Below are 14,183 nucleotides of genomic sequence, written 5' to 3' on the forward strand. Positions count from 1 at the left end.
GGATGCACTGAAACTTGGTGCCACCACTGCAAGGTCTCAGAGTGCAGAGGGAGGGGCTGGGTTGGGGTGAGGAAGTCCCTCAATTATTATAGCAGTATACAACCCCAGAGGGCCACATGAATGATAGCAGTGGAATGGATGTGTAGGAATGTTATAGAACAATACTGAAAGCATTGACTTTGAATGTAAAGAATGACAAGGCATTGCACAGTTTATTTGGGTCAATATTGTTTAGTATGAATAAAGTTTATTTTGATAAAATATATTCAGTCTTTCAGCTACCGCAAGTGGAGGGACCAAGGAGCCAAGCTGGTGGCAATGTTTGTTCTTTTTTATCCTTAAAGCAAGCATTACTGAAACATAAATCCTTTACTTTTGTGGTCAGTATTATTGGATGTACCAACCACAAATGTAAAGCTTTTATTTTGAGCTCCCTGACTCGAGAATTGGCAGCAAACTCTCCCTCACCCTCGAGAGAGAGAGAGAGATGGACTACCGAGAGCAGAGCCCGCTGACAGCCACTCTCGCTGTCCTCAATATTCTGGTTCCCATTATGATTCAGTTCGTGACACCGGTGAGAATTCATGTCCACAGGGCCATGCAAAGCACTGAAGTTGCCCGACTTCAGGCTGAATCTGGACATAGGGAAATGTGACTGATTGTCGAACTCCAAGAACAGGAACACATCGCTGGGCAGAACCGCAGCTTTGAGCGCTGCTGTGGATCGAAAATCCTGACAGGACCGCAGCTACCCTGAAAAGGAAAACAGAAGCATTAGAATAGGAAGAATTTAACTGTTTCTCTGTTGAGCTGGGAGAAGTCACCTTCTGGTGCCATCTTGGCATTTGGAACATTCTGTGACTAGTCTACCCTCAGCACAGGAACAAGTCATGTAGTGGGATTATAAAATATATTTTGATGTTGTTCTTATGAAAACAATGCGTATCACTCTCCAAGAGAAGAAAAAGACTTGAAATCATAAATAATAACTTTGTCTTAGAATTTATGTAGTCTGGAAACAAATGTCTCTGAAAAGTTTTATTGATCCTTTCTACATTTGTAAAAGGATATTTGGCGTGAGCGGAGTGAGCCCATACTTTGAGGAGTTTAAAAGATGGGCTGATGCAATTGAAATATATGAGCTTCTGAGAGCAAATACTAGGTTATGTAGAAAATTACAGGACAAAAGAATACCACTTGGTCCTTCCTAATCACGGCACCAGAAGCTAAAGGAATGTTTTCTCTGATAAAGGAGTCTAGAACTAGGCTCATTCTTTCAGTGTCAAGGTTGATCACTTAAAATTCAGGTATAGTGGCTTATCTTCATTTGGAGCCTTGAGAATCTTTAAAGTTCTTTCAGATTGCTGTGGATGATTTGTCATAAGGTGTATTCAAAACAGCTCTTTAGACTGTAGGATACTGAAAGGTTGCAGGAAATGGAGCAGCAGGTAAAAATCAGATCAGCCCATGATCTTATTGAATGGCAGGGCAAGTTCAAATGACCAAGTGTCTTTTCCTTGTCCTGCTTCCTAGAAACCTCATTTCAGATATTGGTATAATTATACGGTACTAAATTGTTTTAAAATAAAAATACTAATATTTTAAGTGTTGGAGAAACTGAAAGGATTGTTCGGTATTCAGAGTAAAGTGCCCAATTTCAACTTTACTACAAAATTAGTTACCCCTGTTAACTCTTTTTAATTAATATTCCTAACCCTGAGATGTAGCGTAAAAACCTTCAGGACCTTGAAGAAATGGAAAAATCCTACCGCAAGAGGTCTTGTCACCTTGCACACTTGGAATGTTAATTGAATTATTGCGCAATTAATCCAGGTCATCATGATGCTTCACAGGTATTAAAAACTAGCTGGAGCTGTAATTCATCAGTTCAAGAAAATCATGTTACAAAGGCTGTAGACATGAGGAGCTGGCCTTTTGGCCCATCATATCTGTGCTGACCATGAAGCCAGTCTAAACTAATCCCAGCAGGTCAGGTAGCATCTCTGGAAAAGAGTAAACAGTCAACTTTTTGGGCCGAAAGCCTTTATCAAGTACTTATGAAGAGTCTTGGCCCGAAAATTCAACTGTTTACTCTTTTCTATAGATGCTGCTTGGCCTGCTGAGATCCTCCAGCATTTTGTGTGTATTACCTTGATTTCCAGCATCTGCAGATTTTCACTTGTTTGTGATTAAACTAATCCCATGTGCCCACACATGGTCCATATCCCCCTAATCCTGTTTGTTTGCCTGTTGCAATGCGTCTTAAACATTGCTGTGCAACATACTTTTACAACTTGTGGAAACAACCCAGGTGTTTTGTGCTGTTGCAAACTTCACACAAGCATCTTAAATTACCAGTGGAATAAAATTAAACCAAAGGTATATAATGAAAAATTAAAAGAATGCACTTTATTTTTGCCATCAACACAATGCAAAAGGGAAACATTGTAACATCTAAACTAAACATTTTGTAACTAAGGTAGAAGAAATATTAATTTCCAAAGCAAAAACTGCTGGAGGAACTCAGCATACTATGCAGCATCTATGTAAGGGAAAGGAACAGACAATGTCTAATTTCTACCATCTTTCCGACTGCTGCACCGTAATAACATTGGACAATTGACAGATAAGGTACTAGACTAGGAGCGTTCCTATCAGTATGTAAAAGTCCGTCGTTTATATTTCATTTCAATAACGAATATTACCATATGTTGTGACTGTGAACAAAGTTACTGGAGACACACTGAAGTTAGTGGATATAGAAGCCTTTATTCAGCACCACATGCAGTAGGCATCATATTCGAGACACTCTTGGAAGAAGAGGCCTGCCTGACCCATTATTACATGACATATCTATATGCTAAAGATCAAAGGTAACAGCAGGCCAATTCTATACTTCCAATGGATCAACAATGCTTCCTTTGAATTACATATGGTTTTCAGTCGCCTCCCTCTTCATACTCATAATTCAAACATCCGAGATTAGCATTCTCATTCTCTCTGTCTCTCTGTCTCTTTCTCTCTGTGTGTGTCTCTCTCTCTTTCTCTGTGTCTCTCTCTGTCTCTCTGTGTCTGTCTGTCTCTCTCTGTGTCTCTTTCTGAGTCTCTGTCTGTCTGTCTCTCTCTGTCTCTCTCTGTGTCTCTGTGTCCCCTGTCTCTCTCTCTCTCTCTCTCTCTCTCTCTCTACATTCATGTATATGCAGATATCAACTGAATGGGTGTTTCTTGGTTTGCAATCAACCCCAATATGCAACTCCAGGAAGACCATTGTTCAGAGCTGCATTTTAAATTCAAGGTACAATCCACGTTCAGGTCTGAAGACGGGCTGCTGTTGAAATTAGCATTTGCTATATACCATAATCCCAGAACACTCTCTAACACCATATCTATATATTGTAATTTAACTGCCTGCAAAGAACACCTTAAAATATTCTGGTCAGACTGATCTTTTGGATGTCATATAAATTGCATGACATTAATGCTTAAAAAAAACCAGTATGAAGCAGTTATAAGAATAGTCAGTCAATAACATTATTTTAGAAATTACAGTTAAAATTTACTATGACTAAATTTGTTATAAAAATAATCACATAGTTTCTTTGTTGACCAAGGGCATCGGACTTTTTATTCATATTGTAATCATAATCTGATATCCAACTGATTAGAGGATGAAAGTATATTTCACATGATTATTTTCATAGCTTAAACAACAGATAACATAAAAAAAACAGCATTGTTAATTGGACTTAGTAAACTCCAGCCTATTGTTGGTAAAATATCCTGTTACCCTGAAATTTGCCCATTATTTTTGTAGCTATTCTGACTTGCTATTTTTAAATACGTAAAATGTTTCATGATGTTAAATTTCTCTGTCCACAGATGATACTTGATCTGTTGAGAAATTCCAGAATTTTGTGTTTTTCATAATTCCATTGTCATTTTGCAAATAAATCAAAACAGCCACTCACTGGATAACAAAGGGGTTAAAAACGAGAATCAAGATCTATGTTATCTTACCCCTTAAAATAACAATTTTATTTGCAAATATGTGTCAGATTTCCTAAGTAGTTTAATTCTTTCAATTGTATTTTAGTTTTATACATGGTTAAATTGAAATGATAATTTAAAGAAAATGAGACTAACATATCAGTTAATGCTTGAGTAAGTTTTTTTAGATATTATTTAGAAAACTAATAGTTTTCTAAAAATGCTGTACTGTTTCATTTTATTATAAGTTTGTCTTCAGTTTTATCGCTGCAGTTAGTGATAATCAGGATAGATTTCTAACTTAATTTGTTTCTATTTTGCTTTCATGTGTTTTATTGCCGAATCCTAATGGCAAATACAGGCACACTGTAGTTTTTCAGCTATAACACAATACGTACACGTGTAACAGTCATCAGTAGATCAGTTCAGAGGTCATACTTAAAGAAACAGTGTTAAGCTTGCAAAATATTACCATTTTTTAAAAGTGAAAGCTACTTCAAAGTGGCTTTGTGTTTTCTCCCTGATGCCACGACAGCTAGATCACCAAAGCAGCTGTTACTGTCATTTAGTCAAGTAATCTCAATGCGCAGAGATAATGTTTCGCTCTTTGGTAAAACAACAATTTACTTTGGTGCGATGTAACCTGTAAAACATAATACTCATTGAGTGACTCTGACCACTTTACCTTTATCGTGCGGTGGACACATCTGAAGGAAATGCATATTGAGGAGAACTTAACCTTTGCCCCTTGCTTCTTTGACACAGTCTTTCATTTCACTTGGCACTGGCAATCAAAGAACCAAGCTATAGAATACAGAACTGGCCAAAAAGTGTATCTTATTCACCTCAAGGTTCACATTCCAGTCACAAATGAAAGAAAATTAATGTACAATGTCAGCAGATTCCAACTATCACATTACAAACAGTAGGAAGAAAAAAAACCTTGGCAATGTTTCCACTGTACCCTTAACCTGGATAAATGTTTTATTTTGGAACAAACCTTGGAGGTTAGTCCCAAAATAAAACATTTTAACTCTGATGCAAAGCTGACAGTGCAATCTGCCCAAAACATTTAAGGAATTCAACTTTTTAAAATCTATTATTTATGTTAACTAATATGAAGCATGAGAAAAAGCCAATCCTCTAAAAAGAGCCAGGCTATAACAACTATAAAAGGAAACTGTTCCACTCTTATCTTTGTCTTCAAGCAGAGATGAAACCTGTCAGTCCAAAAAGTCTGTGCCAGTTTTGTTTTGTCTATCATCAGTAATCTTCTAGGCCAGCTTGCTTCTCCAGCCCTTCAAGCAACAATCTCATTTTTTGTTTCAAGAAGTTCTGAAATTTGCTTTACTTGGATTGTCATGGAACATTTCACATAATAACACCCTTCGGTGTAAAGATATTTTCTCAGATTTGTTGTTCTAATTGTGAGTATAACCATTGTTCTAATCTAGAAAAAGCATTCAATAGTTATTTAACCTATCCTAAAGTTTCATAGGATATGCCCTTCCCTTATTCTATCTATGAATATTGACCTTTGTCATGGCACGATGGATCTAACAGCCTGTATGTGTGGTAGATGATGATGAGGCTGTGAAATAACTTTTACGTTTATTGATTCTTGACAGAGCATTGGTTCTTTTCAATGAGTTTGAAATATAGTCTGAAAGAAAACCCTTATTAAATAAAAGCAAAAATATATACTTTTTTAATTTTGTAGATTTTGTGGCGGGAGGAGAAGATGGCGGCGCGACGTAGCTCGCAGCGGCCACTCCGGTAGTGATGTCTGTTATTTGTCAAGTAAGGTGCTGTGCACATTCCTGATTTGATGGAGACAGACGTGAGAGCACGGAGGAACATCTGGCAAAACTTCTGAAATGCCTGCTTCACTGCCGCTGCTACTGTGTGATCCAGAATCTCTGGACGGGAAGGCCCGAGTCCTCGGCGGCCGGGACGGGGTCGAAGCACTTGGCAGAGGATGGCGCTCGGTGCTGGGTGTTGGAAGGCTGGTCGGAGGCTCGAAGTTTTCGGATGGATTCAGAGTCCGCTGTGGTCCGGTGCTTCCAATGGTGTGGCATCGGCAAGTTTGCGGCACTTGGAGGTTCATGGCAGGGAGAGTTTCTCCCTTCTACCATCTGCGTGAGATGAGGAGTCTATTGGAACTTTGAGACCTCTTTTTTACCGTGCCCATGTTCTGCTCTTTATCAATTATGGTATTGCTTTGCACTGTTGTAACTATATGTTATAATTATGTGGTTTTGTCAGTTTTAGTCTTGGTTTGTCTTGTCTTTCTGTGATATCACTCTGGAGGAACATTGTATCATTTTTTAATGCATGCATTTCTAAATGACAATAAACGAGGACTGAGTGTCCTCATAATCTAATCTAATCTATAATGTTAGGCATATTAACAAATACAAGACATAATATCAAGGATGCATTTCACCCTAACCATGGACTTTTTACTCTCCTCCCATCCGGTAGGCACGACATGAGCCTCCGCTCCCGCACCAGCAGGCACAGGAAGAGGTTCTTCCCTGAGGCTGTGACCCTGCTGAACCTCACATCACAGCGCTAAGCAGTATTGCACCCATATTGTACTGTCTCAGTACTTTTATATTTGTGTGCTGTAGCACTTACTTTTTATTCACAGTTATTTTGTAAATAACACTATTCTTTGCATTTCTGGTTAGATGCTAACTGCATTTCATTGGCTTTGTATCTGTACTCGGCACAATGACAATAAAGTTGCATCTAATCTAACATAATATCAAAATCCCATGAAGAGTCAGACCTACATTTCCATTAGGCAGTCTTGAAGTGACAACAAATTAGACATAGATACATAACTCTTGTGTGCACAGATTCTCAACCTCCACCATTTCTGAGCACGTTCACAAATAGAGGCTCAAATTCCAATAATTATAAGAACTTCTAATATAAAATTAATACCTCACAGTTACAGTTTCAAATATACATTAGATACCCTTGTGCCACAGTAGAGCAGCAAATAGTGGGGTACTATTACAGCTCAGGGCATCGGAGTTTGGAGTTCAATTCCAGCGCCATCTGTAAGGAGTTTGCATGTTCTCCCCATGACCGCGTGGGTTTCCTCCGAGAGCTTCAGCTTCCTCCCACAGTACAAAGACGGACTGGTCAGGAGGTTAATTGGTTATTGTAACCTGACCTTTGATTAGGCTAGCGTTAAACTGGTGGGTTGCTTGTTGGGCCAGAAGGGTCTGTTCTGCGCTGTATCCTTAAATAAAATAAATAATATTTAAAAACAAATAAATGATACATATTGTGAGTTTGCTTTGCATGTTCAGGTTACTTAACAGGACTCCTTCAAATCAGCTTAATATTTCCAGAGCAAACATTCTCAACATGGATTCAGCACTGGAAAAGATTGAAGCTTTTGGGAAATAACTATAACGCCTTAGAAGATACGAAAAAAACATATATTTTTAGAATAATTCCACTCATCATCTTGGCAGGATAAAAGACTGTGCTGTCCCACAGATGGCAGCATTACCAGGTGCTAAAGAAGCTGGTGGAGATCTTAGAGACCCGCAGGTGGGATGCGAGAAGCAGCCTTTCCCCAGTGAGATGACAACTCAGTCCATTTGTTAAGGCTGGTAAGAGCACCAAATGCACCCGCCTGAGAGCTCCTTCAGGATTTCTCTCCACAGGCAAGCAGGGCAGATCTCAGCAGATAGCTACAGTTCCCCACAAAAATCACCACCACATCTCTCCACCCAGACATAGTACTGTGGTGTACGGCTGCCAGGACAATCCTCCTCATTGAGTTAACCATCCCATGGGAGGGAAGAGTGGAGGCTGCTGATAAGCGGAAGAGGCTGAGGTACTCAGACCTGACAGCTGAGTGTAAGGAAGCTGGATGGAGGGCCGCCACCTGCCCTGTGGAGGTAGGATGTCGGCGCATCGACGACAAGGTTACTCTGTGATATGGCAGTGACCGGAGCGAGGGTCAGGAGTACCACTGGATAGTTGGCTGGAGAGGCAGAAAAGGGCAGCTTTTGGCTGTGACAGAGGAGGAAGGATAGAAATTGGGGGACTGACTGACTGACTAACCCCATCGGAAGCTGCAGGCATCCCTGCCACTAGTCCGCCACCAGGAGCTGTACCAGGGCTAAGGGAGCAAAACATCAATGGGTGATGGTCCCCGGCTGACGACCGTGCAGCTCACCTAAGGAAATTGTGGGAGGTGTGACAGGCAGCAATGCCAAACAGGAAGCAATATCTTCCTGTAAACCTCATTCTTTGATTTTGGAAACATGGCAAAATGGACTGCAAATTTGAGTTTTCCAAACATCTAAGTGGAGATGGGACAGCAGATATCTGGGAGCACCACCACTAAGAAATCCCCCTCCAAGTCGCTCACCAACCTGACTTGGAAATATATCACCGTTCCCTCATTGTTGCTGGGTCAGAATCGTGGGATTCCCTCCCTAACAGCACTGTGGGTGTCCTTACACCTCAGGGACTGCAGCAGTTCAGTTCATCACCACCTTCTCAAGGGCAACTTAGGGATGGGCAATAAGTGCTGGCTTTGTTGGCGACGCCCACATCCTATAAATGAATAAATCTTTAAAAACTGTCATAATTACAGGCATACTATGTTATATATATGTATGCTTATAATGATTATATTAAATATAGATCATATTTATTGCAATTATAATTATGAATTATCTGGTGGAGATATTTGCTATTTACTTGACAGCATTTAACAAAGCTTTGTTAGGATACCTCCTATTTGGTGCAACTAACTGATGCCTTTTGCAGTGAGGAGTTGTATTTTGGCATCATGAAAGAACTATCTAGAATTAAATGATAAATCCTGATATATATTCATATATATCACCATTACACAATTTGTTAATCATAGAACAAAACTAGTTCATATTAAGATAATCTAAATGTTTAGTTTTGTGATTAAAACATTTTTTAAAAGTAGTGTAAATGTCTCTTTGCATTAATAGACCACTTTATGTTGTCAGAATATTATTAAGTTGGACATTAAAAGTTTGTTCCACTATGAACAGGATACATTAGCTTATTGTGTTAATATCAATACAGGCAAAGTCAATGATCACAGCAAAGCAGAGGTTTGCTAGTTTCCTCAAGGATTGAAGGTCAAAGGCCAAAACACTTGAAGCTGCTGTCTCATACCTCATTCAACCAGGAACAAATCAACAGCAGCAGAGGCCTGAGAGGTTATCAGTTTGTCATCTTTTTCATAGATGCATTGGGGTTTTGCACTGATCTTATATTTGGAAATGCTGCTTCTGTTAATGTTTCAAAGTGATATATCCAGAAGTTTGTACTCCAACATAGAGTGCATTATCTAAGATATGTTGTATTATTATTAGGCCACTGCAGTCAGTGAAGGAGCAGCATTCCTTACCAAATCTAGAATTCAGTTATCTCTGGACATGAGTTCACATGCTTGCTTTGGGAGCGCATACAATTTTTCTCAGCGGCACCAAGATGAACACAACAAATTTAATTTCCCTCTTCAAATCATGCTTTGGAAAATTCTTAAAGGAATCTTTAGACAAAAATGATGGATCACAGCTGAATGCAACTGCTTCTGTGGGAAATCTGCAGCAATCCGATGAAAATGCCTACTTTTTTGTCCTCTTTGTGATGTTTTTCTACTCATTCCTGGCATTTGTTGTATTTCTGGGGCATCTGCGAGCAAAGAAAAAGAAATCCCAAACGGATCCTTATGAAGAATTTATGAATGGAAAAGAAAGCAAGAATGGATTTCCTTTCCAAAGTGGATCTGTACTTAAGTTTGACTTTGAAGAAGAAAGTATTTTATAAAGATCTACAAAATATGAAGTAGGAACATTTCCAAAAGTGACCTTATAAAAGCCGTTATTTTACCATTTAACTGACAATTTAGATAATGAAGTGACAAATTAGCAAATTTCTTTTACAGTTACAAAAGTTTAGATGATCTGAAAGAGCAGAATAACATGCAGAAATGTTGATACTTGGCATTCAAAGAATATATGACACATAATGTTGAAGAAATCAGTATTCTCAGAAGAATCTGAATAAATTTAAGTATCTGGTTAATTTTTTTAAATGTGTATTTGTTACTTTCTAGTTTCCTTTGCCATGTAACATTATTGATAATTATTTCAATAGCTTGCATTTATAAATTTTAATACTTGCATATAAAAATAACTTCACTAAATTTTAAATTAGTTTATCGTTTTAAATTTGAATTTTAGTTGGTAATTAGTTAATAACATTTGTAATTTTATGTTGAAATATATTACTTATTCACATTTAAGCAACAATGTTGGTTTTCAATATTCGAACATTTTCCAACTTTGTTGTTAAGTGAGATGTTAAACCTTTGCTCCAGCTGTTATTAGTTTTGTAAAGTGTGCCATGCACAAAGCTTTAACTATCAATAAGTTGCATCAAAACACTGAAAAAGTAATCTATAAACATCATTCTTGAAAGTATGCTGATAAGTACTGGGAGACACACCTAAATAAATTGAAAGGACTGTCCATCAAAACATTTTCATAATTGGTGGAGAAAATAAAATAAAATTTTTGGTACCTTCCTGTTTCTCAGAACTAGTTCTCCACCTTTCACCTGATACAATGGACCTGGTAGGTTTCGAGAGGTGATGATTCAAAGCAGAATCTTGTGACAACCACAAAGGTATCTCCTTCTGTTTTAAGTGTGGCAAATTTCATGTGTCAGGGAAGCCTCTCTGAAGGGGTGGGTTATCTTTATGCTATATATTTGTAATATATTAGCATGTCCTTTATACTTCAGCAGTCATTTAAATTAAATATTGATCGCGGCCTTTTCTAAGTTGCAGAAATCCTAGCAGCTAATGGGAAGTGGGAGCTGCTGGGATGGGCAGGTTTGTTCTTTATATGGTATGAATTGTGGACATGCTGCTCAAGGTCCCTCAAGCAATTCTTCAGCCATGCTCTGTCAACATAATCCCTATCTATACCCTCCTCACCCTTGGTTGGAGTTGCTGCTACCATTCACCATCTTGCCTTACAGGCTCAGTTGCCTTCAACCTGGAATTCTTTCCAATATTTCTACCCCTACCTCAGTTGATTGCCCGCTTCTTGCCCATTTACCCCGTTGACTACCTGCTGGATTCTAACATCAAAATAAAGAGCATCACATTGAAGCCTGCTATACCTACTGAAAACTCTACCAATAAATAATTTTCACAATAAATTCAGATCAGACTCTTCAAAAATTCAACCATGTGTGTTATGTAACTGCATAGTTGACAAGTTGATATGATTGTCACTTAATAACAAATTCAAACTTTGAGTGCGATGTTCAAGAAACACTTGCTTTCTGAAATAAATCAAAAAGCTGCATGCTAGCTGTGTCAGAATTTAATTTCATTCTAACAATTAAAATGCGAAAACACAATTATTCTAAACAGGGCATGAAATTGGCAATAGTAATGCTTGTTATTTTGGTGTTTCTGATTCTATTTGATAGCTATGACTATATTATGACTTTGTGGCTAAGTACAGCTCCAATGCCCTGTTCAAGTTTGCTGATGACACCATTGCCATAGGTGGTGATGAATCAGCAAATGGGAGAGAAATTGAAAATCTGGAAGAGTGGTGTGACGACAACTTCTCACTCAATGTCAGCAAGACCTACTAGCTGATTATTGACCTCAGGAGAAGGAAACCAAAGGTCCATGAGACAGTCCTCATCAGAGGATCAGAGGTAGAGAGGATCAGCAACTTCAAATTCCTCGGTGTTATTATTTTGGAGGACCTGTCCTGGGCCCAGCACTTATGTGCAATAATGAAGAAAGTACGGCAGTGCATTTACTTCCTTAGGAGTTTGTGAAGATTTGGTGTGACATCTACAACTTTGACAAACTTCTATATATATGAGGTGGAGTATACTGACTGGCTGCATCAGAGCCTGGTATGGATACACCAATGCCCTTGAAAGGAAAATCCTACAAAATATACGGCCCAGTACATTACAAGTAAAGCCCTTCCACCACTGAGCACATCTACATGAAATGCTGGCACAGGAAAGCAGTACCCATCATCAGGCACCCCTAAACCCAAGACATGCTCTCTTCTCCCTGCTGCCATCAGGAACAAGGTACAGGAGCTTCAGGACTCACACCACCAGGTTCAGAAACAACCAACAGACTCTTGAACCAAAGGGGACAATTTCACTCAACCCATCATTGAAATATACCCACAATCAATGGACTCACTTTTAAGGACACTTCATCTCATGTTCTTGATATTTATTATTTATTTATTATTATTCTTTCTTTCATTTTGTATTTGCACAGTTTGTTGTCTTTTGCACACTGGTCAAACACCCAATTTGGTGTGGTCTTTCACTGATGATATTATGGTTATTATTCTATTGAGTATCCCAGCAAAAAAGAGTCTTAGGATTGTATATGGTGACATACAAGTACTTCGATAATAAATTTACTTTGAACTTTGGTGTTTAATGTATTGTGTGAATACTTCCGCCAGAATTTCTAAATACACCAGGCTGGTAAAGGTAGTACCAGTAACTAACACCCTCTGGAAGAATACACTGTAAACAGATGATGCTAACCAGTCTGTAACTTGACATTTGACACTGTAATTTTGGAGTTTAACATTTATGTTGCCTTTTAGCTTTAGAGATCAGTGCAGGTTAGGTATCAGGAAAGGAATATCAACAATTTAAAAAGTAGCAGCTGACTGAGTTAATCTTTCTGATGAAACAATTCTACAAGTCTGGACACAAGAGATCATAGATGCTGGAATTCATTTTTGTACTACAGGTCTGGTGGTTTTCTTTGATGCTTTAAATTGCAAGAGACACCTCTCTGGGACTAACGGACTGATTTGCTGACTTTAGTCATAGTCATACTTTATTGATCCCGGGGGAAATTGGTTTTCGTTACAGTTGCACCATAAATAATTAAATAGATAGATAGATATACTTTATTGATCCCGAGAGAAATTGGGTTTCGTTATAGCCGCACCAACCAAGAATAGAGCATAAATATAGCAATACAAAAACCACAAGGAATCAAACAACAAAATGCAAACTATGCCAGATGGGAAAAAGATCAGGACCAGTCTATTGGCTCAGGGTGTCTGACCCTCCACGGGAGGAGCTGCAAGTTCGATGGCCACAGGCAGAAACGACCTCCCGTGCTGCCCAGTGTTGAATCTAGGTGGAATGTGGCCGAAGTCCAACAGTAAAAAGTTCAATATCCGGTCTACAAACACGTTCCTCGATCGTAATATGCCCCGGATTGCACCATCTGTTGTTAACCAGAACAGTAAGCACCCAACTCCTTTACGCTTACCGCTTTCAGTGCACTTCCGGTCAGCCAGAATGGTCTAGAAGCCGTCCATGGAGAAGTTTTGATCAGGTATGTCCTCGTGCAGCCCCGTTCCAGTGAAACACATAACACTGTGCTCCCGAAATGTTCTCTGATGCCTGGCTAGCGCCGTGAACTCGTCCATTTTATTACCCATCGAACTCCTCTTCTCCATAAGTTTCTGTTGTCTCGACCCGGTCCTCTTTCCTCGACTTTGTGATCCCCCTCTGCATCCTCTGTGTGTTTTCCTCCAGATTTTAGCAGGGGTGTCCACCGCTCTGCTCGCTAAACCGGCCGGCATTAGTGCAAGCAGCTGGTCCCTGGAATGAACAATGTGACCATGCTTCTGTCCTGTGTGTCGGGATGTAACTATTTCCAGTGCTAAAAACCCAAATAAAACTCTCTCTAACAGCATGTTAGAGAGGGTGCAGCTTCGACGTGTTACCGTGAAAAAAAAACAAAAAATAACGTAAGTTAAAAGTAAGAAGAAAAAAGCAAGAATCCGATCGGAACGATTGTAACAGGCTGCATGCACAACCGGTGCATGCGCACTAAATAGTAATAAAACCATAAATAATTAAATAGTAATATCTAAGTTACGCCAGGAAATAAGTCCAGGACCAGCCTATTGGCTCTGGGTGTCTGACCCTCCAAGGGAGGAGTTGTAAAGCTTGATGGCCACAGGCAGGAATGACTTCCTATGACGCTCTGTGTTGTATCTCGATGGAATGAGTCTCTGGCTGAATGTACTCCTGTGCCCACCCAGTACATTATGTAGTGGATGGGAGACTTTGTCCAAGAG

At 39.1% G+C, this 14,183-nt stretch overlaps 1 long non-coding RNA gene across 1 annotated transcript in view; it reads right to left on the reverse strand.

The window, feature by feature from the left end:
* Positions 1–225: 225 nt before the first annotated feature.
* The window catches only part of LOC134344811 (uncharacterized), a 45,509-nt gene continuing 31,551 nt past the window's right edge, over positions 226–14,183 (reverse strand). The window contains exon 3 of the long non-coding RNA XR_010017529.1: positions 226–753. This is a non-coding gene — a long non-coding RNA (uncharacterized LOC134344811). The remainder of the gene's footprint in view (positions 754–14,183) is intronic.

The sequence above is a fragment of the Mobula hypostoma genome, chromosome 4, assembly GCF_963921235.1.
Source record: "Mobula hypostoma chromosome 4, sMobHyp1.1, whole genome shotgun sequence".
Taxonomy (NCBI): Eukaryota; Metazoa; Chordata; class Chondrichthyes; order Myliobatiformes; family Myliobatidae; genus Mobula; species Mobula hypostoma.